The sequence below is a fragment of the Ursus maritimus genome, unplaced genomic scaffold (assembly GCF_017311325.1).
Source record: "Ursus maritimus isolate PB19 unplaced genomic scaffold, ASM1731132v1 scaffold_4, whole genome shotgun sequence".
NCBI lineage: Eukaryota > Metazoa > Chordata > Mammalia > Carnivora > Ursidae > Ursus > Ursus maritimus.
Genome location: NW_024426552.1, coordinates 45813042 through 45829319, shown reverse-complemented (window position 1 = coordinate 45829319; position 16278 = coordinate 45813042). Strand labels below are relative to the sequence as shown.

Below are 16278 nucleotides of genomic sequence, written 5' to 3'. Positions count from 1 at the left end.
TAAAAAAATACTGATGCCTCGGCCCTGCTAGGAGCCAGTAACTCTCTGAAGGTGGAGTCTGGTATTGACTGCTTTGCCTTCCCCTTCCCTCTTTTCTTTTCTCTTTTCTCTTTTTTCTTTTCTTTTCCTTTCTTTCTCTTTCTTTCCCTTTCTTTCTTTCCTTCCTTCTCTTTCTTTCTTTCTTTCTTTCTTTCTTTCTTTCTTTCTTTCTTTCTTTCTTTCCCTCCCTCCCTTCTTCCTTCCTTCCTTCCTTCCTTCCTTCCTTCCTTCCTTCCTTCCTTCCTTCTTTTCTTTCTTTCTCTTTCTTTTCTTCCTTCCTTCCTTCCTTAGCATGGGGGTGCTTCGCGGGCATAAATCTCTGCAGCCAGGCAGGTCTGGGAGCTTTGCTGGGTTTTCCTAGCTTTCCACGACTGAGAACCACTGTACTAGAGTCTAGACATTTTTATATCAGCATAAACAGAGTCCTTCAGAGATTAGGGGGATGCAACTGTGGATGAAACCAAACTATAAAGTTTTAGAATGTGTGGGGCTTTTTTGTTTTAATCTAGTAGGATTAACTGAATGCATTGTTTGGTGAAGTGATGAAGCCCTGGGGATTCTCCCCTTACCGCTGAGCAAGAGACCACAGAAACACATAGATCTTTTAACTGGGACCTTTTGCCGGAGCCTCTGGCAAGATGTAAAGCAAATGAACCATCAAGAGACAGACTTCTTTGATGTATTTAGCAAAGGGCTGACTGAAAAGGCTAGGCCCTGAGCTCCTCCCTGACCAGCTAACAGATTCAAAACTGGCTGAAACACAAACAGAAGTTCCCATGGCAGATTTAGCTTATAGTGTTATAAGGGTATACATGTTCTCATATTTATATACCTCTATCCACCCAATTCTAAATAAAATTGGTAACACGATAAGGAAAGTAAGGGCCGCTGGAATTGTTGATAATCTTCTAAATAATCTTAGGCAGTTGTTGAAATTTCTTTTCATCCATCCATCCGTCCATCCATCCATCCAACCATCCAACAAACACCTATCATTGCACACTTACTCTGTACTTCCCATTGTGGTACCTGGGATATATATGCCTCCCATTCCAATGGGAGAGAAACACAAGTAATAATCACATTAGAATGTGATATGTGCAATGAGACAGTGTTCCTATTCTTCCTATTACCTCTGTACCTTGCAATCTCTTCTACTGTGTAGAGCTTATTTCATTTTCCATACTTTGCTTAAATATGTTTTTTCAACTAGAGGTCCTTAAAACACAAGGACTATCTAAGTCTGTATCTTCAATACCAAATACAATTAATGGCATAAAGTAAGCATTCCACAACTGTAAATTGAATCAAATAAGACAGCTATGAGGGATATAAATATAGAGTGGAAGAAGGCCTATGGGAGTCAGGGAAGACTTCAAAGAGGAGTGATGTCTGGGATGAACCAAAGGATGAACCAAAAATCTGGTAGAGGTTTCCTCTGGGTGTGTGTTTAGACTTTGTCCCACGGCAGTGGAGAACTACTCTTAAGTTTCTAAGCTGAAGGGAAAGACGGTATGATAGAATCAGATTTGGATTTAAGAATCACCTCTCTGGAAGCATTATGGGAAGTGAATGGGAGGGTGGGAAAGCAGTAAGTCTGGGGGCAGGGAAGGTGGATAGAGAGGCTGTGACACTGCATTGCTGGCAAAGATGGATCCAGAGCAATTCAGGATGTTGACTTAACTGACAGGATGTAGCTGGCTGGACTTCGTGGCCTGTGTTTTACACACCCATCTCACTTGAGTGTGAGAGATGAGTTCATCTATTTTTCTTGTGCTTATTTCTCTTTTGCCCAGATCCCCTCCTTTACTATCGCTGTGAGAGAAATTATTCTGTCCTGTCCTATCATAGGTATTGTTCAGATAACTTAAATTTTCTGTGAAACAAGGTGGAGATATCTATCTATCTATCTATCTATCTATCCATCCATCCATCCATCCCAATCAATTAGATACATGTCCAGAGAGAGAGAGAAGTTTGGGCTTCCTACAAGGATGACAGGAGAATGGTGGGGTCATTAGCCAAAGCATGGACTAGTGCAGATGAGGGCTGGTTTGGAAGAAGAAAATGAGTTTCATTTGGGCATTCAAAAGGAACTGGCCAGAAATCAGTTGGAAATCTTGGCTGGAGCTCAGAAAGTGTGAGACACAGGTTTGAGACTTGGCAGCATTTACATCATTACTAAAGCCAGTGGTGTGCTATTAAGCTAGCTCTTAGAAAAAAAACAAAACCCCCAAAACCCAAACCTCCCTGATTTGCAGCATTTACTGATTTCTGTGGCATAAGTACTCCCACCTTGGTCAATTTCAAGCTACCAACATGACGATCAATGAATAAACTGAGAAAAGACGTGTATAACTGGTCCTTAGGAGCTGACTCCAACATACCAGGGGCTAAGGCCAAGAATAAACAAAATTATCTGACAAAATGGAGAGCAAAAGAGCTGGGAATAAAACTCTGGGAAGTAAAGATATTTAAGAGGTGGACAGAAGATGAGTCAGGAAAGCGGTTTGAGCAAAAGCGGTCCTAGAAGTAGAAAACAAAAGGGGTCACAGAAGGCAAGGAAAGAAATTATTCAAGATGGACAGAGTGATCTATAGTGTTAAATGTTGTTGAAAGGTGAAGATAAATGAAGGGAGAAAGTGTACACTGGGTGTAACTATGAGGGTGCTGACCATGACATCTGTGGCGGGAGCCCAAGTGTGGGCTGAAGAATAAATGAGTTGTAGACAGGGAGGAGATCCTATTGGAGAAAGGAAAGGACAGATACAGGGAAGGGGCTAGAGGACAAATTGGCTGTGAGGAGGTGGAGGAAAGTTGAGGAAGCTTTCTCCTTATCCCTGTTTTTTGTTTTTTTGTTTTGTTTTAAATTAACATATAATGTATTACTTGTTTCAGGGGTACAGGTCTGTGATTCATGAGTCTTATACAACACACAGCACTCACCACAACACATACCCTCCTCCCCAGTGTCCATCACTCAGCCTCTCCATCCCCCCACCCGCCTCCCCTCCAGCAACCCTCAGTTTGTTTCCTGAGATTAAGAGCCCAAACTTCTCTCTCTCTGGACGGGTTTGTCTCCCTTCTGGTTTTGTCTTGTTTCATTTTTTCCTCTCTTCCCCTATGATCCTCTGCCTTTTTTCTTAAATTCCACATATCAGTGAGATCATATGATAATTGTCTTTCTCTGATTGACTTATTTCATTTAACATAATACCCTCTAGTTCCATCCATGTCATTGCAAATGGCAAGATTTCATTTTTTGATGACTGTGTAATATTCCATTGCATATATACACCACATCTTCTTTATCCATTCATTTGTTGATGGACATCTGGGCTCTTTCCATAGTTTGGCTATTGTGGACATTGCCACTATAAACATTGGGGTGCAGGTGCCCCTTCAGATCACTACATTTGTATCTTTGAGGTAAATACCCAGTAGTGCAAGTGCTGGGTCATAAGGTAGCTCTATTTTCAACTTTTTGAGGAACCTCCATACTGTTTTCCAGAGTGGCTGCACCAGCTTGCATTCCCACCAACGCTGTAGAAGGGTTCCCCTTTCTCTGCATCCTTGCCAACATCCATTGTTTCCTGACTTGTTAATTTTAGCCATTCTGACTGGGGTGAGGTGGTATCTCATTGCGGTTTTAATTTGTATTTCCCTGATGCTGGGTGATGTTGAGGATTTTTTCATGTGTCTGTTGGCCATTTGTATGTCTTCTTTGGAGAAATGTCGATTCATGTCTTCTGCCCATTTCTTGATTGGATTGTTTGTTCTTTGGGTGTTCATGATTTGATAAGTTCTTTATAGATTTTGGATACCAGCCCTTTATCTGATAATGTCTGGATGACTACAGCTTTGTAACATAGCTTGATGTCCAGCATCATGATTCCTCCAGCTTTGCTTTTCTTTTTCAGGATTGCTTTGGCTATTTGGGTCTTTTGTGGTTCCATATAAATTTCTGGATTGCTTGTTCTAGCTCTGTGAAAAATGTGGTTGGTATTTTGACAGGGATTGCATTAAATGTGTAGATTGCTTTGGGTAACATAGACATTTTTAAAAAGATTTTATTTATTTATTTGAGAGAGAGTGAATGATAGAGAGAGAAAGAGCACAAGTAGGGGGAAAGGCAGAGGAAGAAGCAGACCCCCTGCTGAGCAGGGAGCCCAATGCAGGGCTAGATCCCAAGATAAAAATATGAAGGTACAAGTGTTTGCTCCTCTTCCCCTTCTTTATGGAATTCCAGAAAGATAGTATCTTTTATAAACATGGATGCATGTTTGTATTTTTTTTTTCTTACTTTTTTGTTCTTTTCTCCCTTTGGGCATCAGATGGGAAATGGGTTTTCAACTCTGACCGTATATCAGAATTATACCAGGAAGCTCTGGAAAAATACTGATGCCAGGATATCACTCCCAAAATTCTGATTTAATTGGCTTTATGGGGAACATAAGCAATTGTATTTTTAAAAGCCTCACCAGTAATTCTAATTGTAGCCAGGACTAAAAATCTGTTGGAGCACATAACAGGTTTTCAATAAGTATTTGTTGATTTGAATTTGAGAGGAGGTGTGATTGGGATTAGGGGAATTGAACACTCCCTGCTCACTTAAATTTTTTTTTTTTTAATTTGAGTATGGTTGACATACAATGTTATATCAGTTTCAGGTATACAACAGTGATTCAACTTTTCTATTCATTATGCTACGCTTACCACAAGTGTAGCTATCATCTGTCACCATACGACACTATCATAATATCATTGACTATATTTCCCTATTCTGTGCCTTTTATTCCCAGACTTATTTATTCCATAACTGGAAGGCTATATCTCCTACTTCCCTTCACCCATTTTGCTCATCCTTTCCCCTGTTTACTTTGTTATCACTTCAGATCTTAGCAAGTGCCTAAAAGCTCTCATATTAAGTCTGGTGGGATGGTGAGTGGGTGGGTGAATGAATCAATGTTAAGTTCTCTGATGTACCATGGTTCAGCTGTGGTTGCTAGTTCAAATTCTGATATGGAAATATGACGTCTATATCTGTTTTTGCCTTTCTCTTCTCTCTTGACCACCTTACTCACTTTCCAGTGGAAATGCCATTAGGGCTGGCACTTTCTGTTTCGTTCATCACTGTGTATCTAGTGCTTAGAGCAGTATCCGGTATGTAATAGCTGCTTGGAAAAATATTAGTTCAATGTATTTCTTTCTCTCTCACATCCAAACACACAAACGAAAAAACAGAATTGCAAAAATAATAATTTTATGAGATTTTAAGACAGCCTTCTTAATATTACATCCAGAAATAAAACACTGGCATTACTGCTCTTGTTAGGTATGATTCACTCTTCCACTAGTAAGCTGGTGCCAAGTGCTCTAGAACTACTCTAGTTTCTTTATTCACCTGGAATCTTGAGACTGACTATGTATAGTCATGAGTTTTGGTAAAACTAGCCTGAATAAGTAAAAGCTTGTTATTTCCACTTTCCTTTCTGTCACATTAATGCCTAACTTTTAATATTAAAATATCAATAACATACTACAATATTAAAACATGATTACCTTACTCTTTGTACCTTAAATGCTTTTCTGCAGGAAAGGGAGGAGACTAAATAGATGAATATTTCTTAAAAACTGCTATGAGTTTTTAAGAAACTCACTTCCACCATTTAAAGATGTTTCTTTATAAAGGCAGAGCAGCTTTCAGGAGCAGTGAAAAATGCAGGAACAGGAGGATTAAGAGAACAGGGTCACAGCTTAGACCAAGGAATGGAATCAAGAGCTGGAGTCAACTGGGGAAACTGGCCAAAACAGGTGTTGTGGTCCTGGGGCTCCAGAAAAATGGGGGAGGAGTACAGTAAATGGGTTATTAGACAGGAAGAGATAGTCTTCCTATCTGGGGGATTTTCCCATTTCATCCCTCAGGTCCCCCTCCCACCCCTATGTTTGTTACCCAGAATCCTAGTCATGTGGCCTGGAGTCCCTAGGAACACAGAACAGAACTAGGAAATGGAGCACACAAGGCAGGAATCAGAACACCCGGCTGTTAATTTCCGCAGGCTCACTTTGGACTTTGTGAGCTTTGGAGGCATAAATCTCAAATTTATAGTTCATTTATGTCCAAGATAGTCATAATACTCCCTTCATACAGTTATTGTGAGATCCAAATAAGATAACATATATGAAAGTGTTCTACAAAGTGTGAACCAATAGCTAAATGTTAAGCTAGTTTACTCTGATTTTAGACTGAAGAATTTGAGAAAAAAACCCAAAAACCCTAATTTTTCCTTTGTAATCCATGACAAAATGTACCTGCTCTGTATAAACACAGTTATACCACACCTCTAACAATTCCATATAGATATTTGGAAACACAGACAGTTCCCAATTACTTGGTACTCCAAAACAAGTTTTAACAGAAATCAAGATAGAAGCCAGGGGAATGAAGGCTCCGGACAGATTTGGGACAAGGCATAAATCACAAAATGGAAGAACTGGTCTCAAAAATAACTGGTCAATGGTGGGAGTTAATGTGTTATTATAACAGATGTTTCTGTAAAAACTATAGAGGCAGTCCAGACAATTCCACTTTTCCATGTTTGCAGGAAGCAAATAGTAAGAATTTTTTTCATTTGTACCATCTAGCTGCTAGTCAGAACTGTACTAAAAAATGTGCAATATGACTTTAGAAATAGCTTTTATTTTCTTTAAAGATTTTATTTATTTACTTATTTGAGAGAGGGAGAGAGAGAGAGAGAGCGTGCACAGGTGGGGGGAGGAGCAGAGGGAGAGGGACAAGCAGTCTCTACACTGAACGTGGGGCCAGTTGTGGGGCTTGATCCCATAACCTCGAGATCGTGACCTGAGCAGAAACCAAGAGTTGGATGCTTAACCAATTGATCCACCCAGGTGCCCCTAGAAATGGTTTTTAAAACAAAGCTTTGGGGCGCCTGGGTGGCACAGCGGTTAAGCGTCTGCCTTCGGCTCAGGGCGTGATCCTGGTGTTATGAGATCGAGCCCCACATCAGGCTCCTCTGCTATGAGCCTGCTTCTTCCTCTCCCACTCCCCCTGCTTGTGTTCCCTCTCTTGCTGGCTGTCTCTATCTCTGTCAAATAAATAAATAAAAATCTTTAAAAAAAAATAAAATAAAACAAAGCTTTTCCAGGGCACCTGGGTGGCTCAGTCGGTTAAGCATCTGCCTTTGGCTCAGGTCATGATCCTGGGGTCCTGGGATCGGAGCCCCACATCGGCTCCTTGCTCAGTGGGGACCCTGCTTCTCCCTCTCCCTCTGATGCTCCCCCTGCTTGTGCTCTCTCCCTTTCTCTTAAGTAAATAAATAAAATCTAAAATAAATAAATAAATAAATAAATAAAGCTTTTCTTACAAGAAAAATTCAGAAGACTGAAACTTCAGACTTCTAAAAAAAAGTATGGTTTGGATTAAAATCGAAAGATCTCATAATAATTCTTTAAGTTTTTATTAATTTATTATAGAATAAAAAAGTTATTGAAATAGAACAAGTAAAAACAAGATTATTATGAAGCATGTATTGACCAACAATGAAATTACAGCTTATCTTTGCATCCTGGTGTACCAGCTCTCTTTTTACTTTGATTCAATTAGCAAAATATAGCTCTTCCTCAGAAACAGAATAATTGCCTGGAACAATACCAGCCTCAAAATCTTTTAAGAATCCAACAGGATGAGAGATTGGCAGCTTTGTTTTAAAACTATGTGCATTATTGTTTGCCAGATCAAGTTAATGAAATGTTTACTGCTAGAGTGTTATTTTTAAGTTAACAAAAGCATTTTTGCTGACTTGTTCATTGGACATATGCATGCAATTTAAAATGGAATTTCAAAATACTTTTATTACATGCACCCATGAAGAAAATAACTGAGGTCTTAAGATGGTGCTAAAGTAACTCTGACTTTTTTTTTAAAAGATTTTATTTTTAAGTAATCTCCATACCCAATATGGGCCTTGAACTTACAACCCTGAGATCAACAGTTGCATGCTCTGCTGACTGAGCCAGGCAGGCACCCCAATTCTGACTTTTGATTCATTTTAATAACAAAACTGTTGGAATTGTCAGCCACGTGGCTTTCTACTTGAATAAGATTAAGGCTACAGGGTTCAAGCTTCTTTAGTTTAAATCTCTTGTACCTACATATTTCTTTGTACAGTTTCCTAGTACATTCTTCCTCTTTCAACTAGATCAGGATTTCTCAACCATGGCACTATACACATTTTGGACTGGATAATCCCTCTGTTGTGGGGGGTGTCATGTGCATTGAAGGATGTTTAGCAGCATCCCTGGCCTCTCTATTCACCAGATGCCACAGCACCAACCAACCCTGTTGTGACAACCAAAACTGTCACCAGAGTTGCCAAATGTACTCTGGAGGGCAAAGGTATCCCCCACTGACAGCCACTTAACTAGAGGAAGAGCCATTCTCCTCCTTGTTATTAGAGTTCTTGGGCCCATATCCATTACCACTTCATATTATCTCAATTTCTCTCCCTCTCCCTCTGCTACCTGTAATTCCTCTCTTTGACAAACTAACATCTCAATTCTCCCCATTAGAAAAACGTAAACATACTGATCAACCAAACTCGAGTAAGTTCTGCAACTTATGTAGCTACCACCTCTGTTTTCTTTCACTAGGAATTTTTAGAAAGACTAACCTTAATGAGCACTTCTCAAATTGTGTTGTTAAAAATAATCAGTGCTGGTGATAGATTTTTTCTTTTCTTTTAAATAGTACAAAAGCCACCAAGCACACATATATCATTATTCTCTTTATTTTACTGTGGTATATCTTTATGGCCATGGAATGGAGGGCCATATATTTAATGTAGTAAGCTTCATGAAAAACCATCTGATAAAGATATATCACAACCAATTTACATACTGATACATAGGCCCCATTTATCAACCATCCTGTTGATGTAAGTTACCTTTACATCTTATAATTTTGATACATTTGGGATATTTGGTTCTTAGTAAAATAAAAATGATTTAAATTTTCTACCCTGTAGACTCTTATAAAACTTAAAACACATATGAAAGAAATTCTAATGTCTCATAGCAATCAATTCATCTGGGAATACATTGCTTTCTATTGACTTTGGCCCACGTGCAAACTGTATCTTATGAGGTCATATAAGAATTAAAGCATTGTGATACAAATGAGTTCTGTGGTCACAATGGCTTTAGCCTTCAATGTGCTTCATGTATATATGCAATAGGACTCAGAAATAGCCTTTGAAACAAAGCTCTTCTTATGATTTTAAGAGAAAATTCAGACTTATTTTTAAAAAGCATGGTTTGGCTACCTTGTTTCTTGAGACTGATTATCTTACTAGACAACTGATTCCATTTTTGGAGCTCTTTAAATGTTCTAAAACAGTATTTCTCAATCTTATTTTGAAACTATGACCTCACCTAGAATGATTTCTCACTCAATCCTCCCTTTATTCTAATTAACCCAAGTCTTACTGAGCTTTACTTTTGGTAGTCTATTTTTTTTTTTTTTTTTTTTAAGACACAGTTGGGGCATCTGGGTGGCACTGTCAGTTAAGCCTCTGACTCTTGATTTTGGCTCAGGTCATGATCTCAGGGTCCTGAGATGGAGCCCTGCATCCATCAGGCTCTGCGCTTAGCAGGGAATCTGCCTGAGATTTTCTCCCTCTGCTGCCCCCCCCCCACCTGCTACGTGTGCTCTCCCTTTTAAAATAAATAAATCTTAAAAAAAAAAAGAAAAAGACATTGAATTTGCTATTCTTAACTACATTTGTCCTGCATCCCCTTCCCCTATACCTTCCTCATGGCAAAACCTTTAAATATTTTTATTTAACAAGATTTACTTTGTTCCCACTAAATCTTTTCTTCTAAGAGTAGTATCCTCAACTTATTTAACTCTGGAATCCCATTTGTCCAAATTCCTTATCACTGTGGTCATCTGTTTCTTAAATATTCCTTTTAAAATATGGTACCCAGATCTAAATGCATTATTTCATAAATGCAGAGAATTATGGGACTATTTTAATTTTTATTCTGTACACTGTGTTTTGGGCTGGTGTTTGACAACACAGAATGCCCTCAATAAATATTAGCTGTATATATGATTCTTGATTTTGTCATATACTTAGCTTCTCAATCAGGCAGGATTCTAAGTAAAAAACAGGTTTTTCTATTCTTACCACACAACTCTTTCCTTTCTACATGAAGGGATCCCTCCCTCATAGTGGTTTAAGTGGTTGGCCTGAAAGGAGGCATAGTTTATTTGGCTAAGGTGCTCATTCTTTCTAAAAAGCACCCTAAGGGGGAAATTCTTGGCAAATATCCTCTGAGAATAGAAACCCCTTGGCAGTGTGCAGAAGGACTTGCAGTGACCAGGGATAGAGGACAACTGACCACATCAGAAATTTATCAGAAACTTAATGCAAGTGATAGAATTTCACAAATTTTTAGAGTTCACAAAAAAGTTATCCAGGGCTCATGAGCTAATGCAGACTAACTGGTGCCTTCTGTTTCTGCTCTGCCATTATCTATCAGTAATAAATGGTTTAATCCTAAAAATATATTGTGTGGTTTTCATTCTTGGCTCTAGATTGCTTGTGGAGAAGATAAAATATAACCTTTAATTTGGTTTGTCAAGACATCCTACATAATAAATAAATGAATTGCTACTAGTAAAATTGTACTCAAAGAATGCATTTTTGGCTCCCAAACAATCACATTCCAATTTCACTTTTAAAAAATCTGCTTAAGGGGCGCCTGGGTGGCTCAGTCAGTTTAGCACCGGACTCTTGGTTTCCGCTCAAGTCATGATCTTAGGGTCCTGATCGGCCCCCACGCTCCACACTCAGCGTGGGAGTCTGCTTGTCCCTCTCCCTCCCCCCAGCCCCTCCCCTGGCTCTGCAAGTGCTCTCTCTCTCAAATAAATAAATACACAAATAAATAAAATCTTTAAAAAAATTTGCTTAAGCCAAGAAGAAATACGGATCAATTATTTCATACCTGAATATACAACTTAAGTTTTATTTTACCATGTGCTTTGTACTGAACACACACATATACAGACACACACATCCTTTTTTCATGCTGATGAACATGTCACAGAGATCAAGAGATTAGCCAACAATAAAAGAAAATCTATTAGGTAACTGATTTACAAAATGTAGTACAGGCATTTTTGTTATTGTTGTTGTTTGTTTTGTTTTTGTCTTTTCCCTCTCTTATCTTCCTCCAGCCTGTTTTCAGACCAAATCCGTGCTCTCACTTCTTTTGGCAAGTTAATCTACATTCTAAAATCATTCCATTGGATGGTCTGTTCTCCTTTGCTTTCATCCTCTGATTTCAACTTTTCTCAAGACTACTGTAGAATCACATGGAATACTGATTTGAACAGCTGGGAATGGAGATTCTAGGTAAATAATGTGATGCTTCACTTTCTCTACATCAATTCTAGAGACATCTTTCTTGGCTATTCCAATAATTCAGAGAAGTTAGAAAACAATGTCCATGAGAAATTCTTTTCAAAAGGCACTAAAGGCAAGTGACATAATGGTTGTACAAATGTCTGAATCCTCTGGAAGAAAGGCATTCTTGATATATTCATTATTGTGTTTATCATTTCTGAGGGACATAGAATAGTATCATCCCTCATATTCTTAGAGTGGGTACAAAGCACAGCTAATGGGAGGATACTTCAAAACAGTCTGTGCTACACAGTATCATACAGCATTGTATATGATACTTTGAAGTAAAAAACATGCTTAACACAGATGCCTTCAACTACAAGCCCACAATACATGGATTTATTTATTTTTTATTGTTGTATAAATTACCATTTCATAGAGTTGGGCTGTTCAATTGTCATCACAAATTTTATAAGCACATTTTTGAAAAATGAGGAAGGATCATTCTATGAAATGCTACATATGGCATTAACAAGAGTCATGCAAATGAACAGTGCTCTGGTTGCTTCCATGATTGAACATTTTGATGATTCAAAAATAGTTTTAAAAATTACCTGAATGAAATTTTGCACTCACTGATAAACACACAGCCTCAGATCAAATTGGTGGATTTGAAATGTATAATAAGCATGACTGGCGTAAGAAAGACATCACTGTACAGCAAATAAATGGAAAAATGTGCACTTGCATATGATTTTAAAGAACATATACTACAGTACATTATCAAAATACTTCTATGAAGTTCTACCCCAAATTTCTACATGTCTTCATAGGAATAGAATCTTTCCAATTATACAACAAGTATTACCAAGTAATACTAAAATAAAACATGGAGAATTATTTGCTCTGAATTCTGATTAAGTATGAAGCATCCTAGACTCTAGAATGATTAAAATGTCCATAGAACAAAAGGTCTTAATCAACTATGATGCACTTTAGTGCAGGATACTATATGTTCCAATATGAAATATATTTCATATATTCTCAGCCAAATTCTTTAGTTTCTATGTAATAACTTCCTAATAATAGTAGGTTCAGAAACATACAGGAATAGCCAGGGCCAATGAGTTGTCTTTTCAGTGAAAATGGAAGATATCTGCAGCTCTAAATAACTGTCCAGTTCACTAAAAAGTAAAAAACGTATTAGCTCATATAGATTTACTAAGTAAGGGGATGACAAAGTCTCAATTAACTAGCCAGAAAATTGTATTCAGAACTCTTCTGTAACATATTCATTCATCTGACAAATTTCTATTGAATGCGTGTGTGCTGGGCATTGCTCTAAGTCTTCATGTATCTCTTCATGTATATGATGAACAACATGTACAAGAGACAAAACAGATAAGTCAATGAACAAAAAAGATAAAATCCCCAACTCTATGGAGCTGATATTCTAGTGGGAGAAACAGACAATAAATCATACAATAAGCAATTAAATGATACTACAGATTAGAAGGTGGTAAGTGTTGTAGGAAAAAAAAAGGAAGAGCAGTCTGAGAGAGGACTGGAAGAGTGGGGGTGGGCTGGTCAGGTGGGATTCACTGAAAATATCAGCCCTGAGCAAAGCTAGGAGTCTAGAATATTAGCTGAGTGGCTCTGGGGGACAGAATTTTAGGCAGAGTGTGAACAATTGGTCCAGAGCCCTGAAAGTTTCCCCATGTCTGAGTTTTTTTAAGTTAAGAAGATTACACTAAAATGTATATTGAAGGTAAAAATCTCCTTCTATTATTATTATTTTTTTTTAGAAATACCATCACATCCCACTTATATAAATTGCAAACACAGGTCTAGAATGCATGAGAAATACCTAGAATGAAGCTCATTAACATCTTATTGGAGGTTATTTCTGTGTAGTGGATCTTGGGTGATTTTTACCAACTTCTTTTCATCTCTCCATATTGTTTTAGTGTTTTAAGCCAATGATCATTATTAGGTTTATAGAAACAATAAGACTATTTAACAACCATTAAAAAAATGTCAACTTTATTTATACTTATTTATAAATGACTGAAAGAGCATATTGTATTTGTCAGAAAAATATAATACAAAAATCACTATGCTTGGACCTTCACTAGTATTTATTCCCTGTGCATGTGTAAATAAACACCTACACAAACTTCTTCCTTTAGAAGGAAGAGGAGAAAATAACATGGACTTTGGAATCAGGTAGATCTGGTTTAACTCCCAATTCCAACTAAACTGCACAGTGTTGAACATGCTATTGAAGCACTCTGAATTTTCCACTTGTAAAATGGGGATTCGTATATTCATTAAATCTGTATTAAATGCCAACTGTGTACCATTATGAGTGCTGAGAATAATATTGAGAATGAGTAGGGAGACAGAATATACAGATAGATGAGGAGCTATAGCAACCTGCTGATGCTGTGACAGACTGACAGATACCAGTGCCAAAGAAGCCTGAAGGAAGGAGGGTTTGACTCTTCCTAATTAATTTAAGGAAGGCTTAACTGAAGAGGTAAAATTCAACTTAGTCCTGAGGATTAAGTTGGAGTTTGCCAGGAGGCTACAGCTGTGGCAGTGGAGGCAGCATGATTAAATGTAAGGAGGTGTGAAAGAACTAGGGCCAGGTGTCAAAAAGCTATAAGCGCCATACATCAGCACAGAGTTCTTGTGAGGCTCATCAGTGCAATGCATGGGGCAATGTTTTGACAGTTTGGGGTGTATGTACCCACACAAATGGAGGAGGTCATTTGTTCTTGAATTCTTGGGATCATCTTTGCCTCCTCTCTAACCCCTATATCTCATTAACAAGCCCATTAACTCTTCCTTCTCAGTATTCTACCAATATTCATTATACTTCATTTGGCTGGAAGGATACATAGTACTTAGCCAGTATTGAATGCTTTCTACTACCGGAGAGTACTCTAGCATGGCATAAGAAAGAAGCACTGGCCTGGGTGGTTCCTATCCTGGTATACTGCTGAATTGCTAGAGACCTTGGACATGCCACTTACTGTCTCATGTCATTTGCACCCAATAATGCAAAAAGATTAACAATGGATACTTACGAAGTGCCAGGATTGGTGCATATACTGTCATGTTTGCTTCTCACAACCATCTTACAATTATGTTACTACTATAGGCCCGCAAATCCCTTACGTACAATTCCGAAATCTACTGAAAAAGTAGTGAAATCCAGTAGTTTTAAAAATAAGCTTGTAACAAATTCATTTGTATAAAACCTGAACTAAATGCATATAAGAATATTTATCATTTTGGGGTGGCTGGGTGGCTCAGTCGTTAAGTGTCTGCCTTTGGCTCAGGATGTGATCCCAGGGTCCTGGGATCAAGCCCCACATCGGGCTCCCTGCTTTGCTGGGAGCCTGCTTCTTCCTCTCTCACTCCCCCTGCTTGTGTTCCCTCTCTCGTTGGCTGTTTCTCTCTGTCAAATAAATAAATAAAATCTTTAAAACAAAAACAAACAAAAAAAGAACACTTATCATTTTTACTTCACTTATAAATTCTCATATCACCTGCCGTGGAAAAACAAATGTGTTGTTTATGAGGCACTGCCTCAAACCGTGTTGGGGAGGTTATCTAACTCATCTAATTACTGCACAAATGATCTTTCTAAAAGTTGAAAAATTCTGAATTTCAAAAAACCTAATGTAAGAGTTTCAGATATCATGGATGAGCAAGCTGAGATAGAGAGGTTAAATAATTTGTTCAAAGGCACACAGTTAAAATTTAGTAGCACCAGGTCTCAAAACCCGGCAATTTGGCTCTAGCTCCTAGACTCTTAACCATTTAGCTAAACTTGCTCCGAGTGTCCAATAAATGCCAAAGACCTCCAAAGCTCTAGGGTACTGTAAATCTCACTTAACTACCCATACTCCTTCAACTGAAGTAGGCTTCTCATTATTTCTTTTTTTTTTTTTTTTTAAAGATTTTATTTATTTATTCGACAGAGAGAGACAGCCAGCGAGAGAGGGAACACAGCAGGGGGAGTGGGAGAGGAAGAAGCAGGCTCCCAGCGCAGGAGCCTGATGTGGGACTCGATCCCGGATCGCCAGGATCACGCCCTGAGCCGAAGGCAGACGCTTTAACGACTGCGCTACCCAGGCGCCCCTTCTCATTATTTCTAAGACATATCCTCTACTTTCCAACTTCTAAGTAATCTTTGCTCAGAATTCCCTATCCTACAATGCTGTTTTAACAATTCCTACCCATTCTTTAAGACTCAACTAAATGCCGTTATCCTCAGGATAATGTTCTAGATTCTCTTAATCACAAATGAGTTTTCTACCTCACTCTTTATAGTACTTTATATCTCTTTTTGGGGGAGGGGCACTAGACAAATTCAACCTCTTAGTATAGTTATTTGTGAACTTATCTTGTCTCCCAACTGAACTGTGCCCTCTTTCAGGGCTGGGAAGGACCACATCCCATTCATCTTTATATCTCCACAGCACTAGACCAGTGCTATGAATATTGTCATTGTTCCATAAATGTTGGTTGCAAGAATAAAAAGCTAACAGTATTTAAATGACTTTTGTAGTGATGTGTATAGATGATATGTAACTCCCCAAAAATGACAGGTTTAATCTTTCCCTTTTTAAAATACTGCCATTTTCAGAGGAATTTTCATAAAGAAAGGATTTTCTCTTATTTTTCATGAGATTGAGTTAAAAAAAAAAACAACAGGGAAAGAAAAACACACCATTTCTATTTATGAATGACTAGACTCTAAGGCTGGCTCATCACCTTGAACTTTAGTTCCCACACA

General features: G+C 38.2%; 2 protein-coding genes and 1 long non-coding RNA gene across 13 annotated transcripts in view; 1 reads left to right on the top strand and 2 right to left on the bottom strand.

The window, feature by feature from the left end:
* The window catches only part of CMSS1 (cms1 ribosomal small subunit homolog), a 392506-nt gene that overhangs the window by 202427 nt on the left and 173801 nt on the right, over positions 1 to 16278 (bottom strand). The window lies entirely within an intron of this gene.
* The window catches only part of LOC103673245 (filamin A-interacting protein 1-like), a 189635-nt gene that overhangs the window by 108393 nt on the left and 64964 nt on the right, over positions 1 to 16278 (top strand). The window lies entirely within an intron of this gene.
* The window catches only part of LOC121100401, a 73112-nt gene that overhangs the window by 11275 nt on the left and 45559 nt on the right, over positions 1 to 16278 (bottom strand). The gene's annotated exons all lie outside the window — the stretch shown is intronic.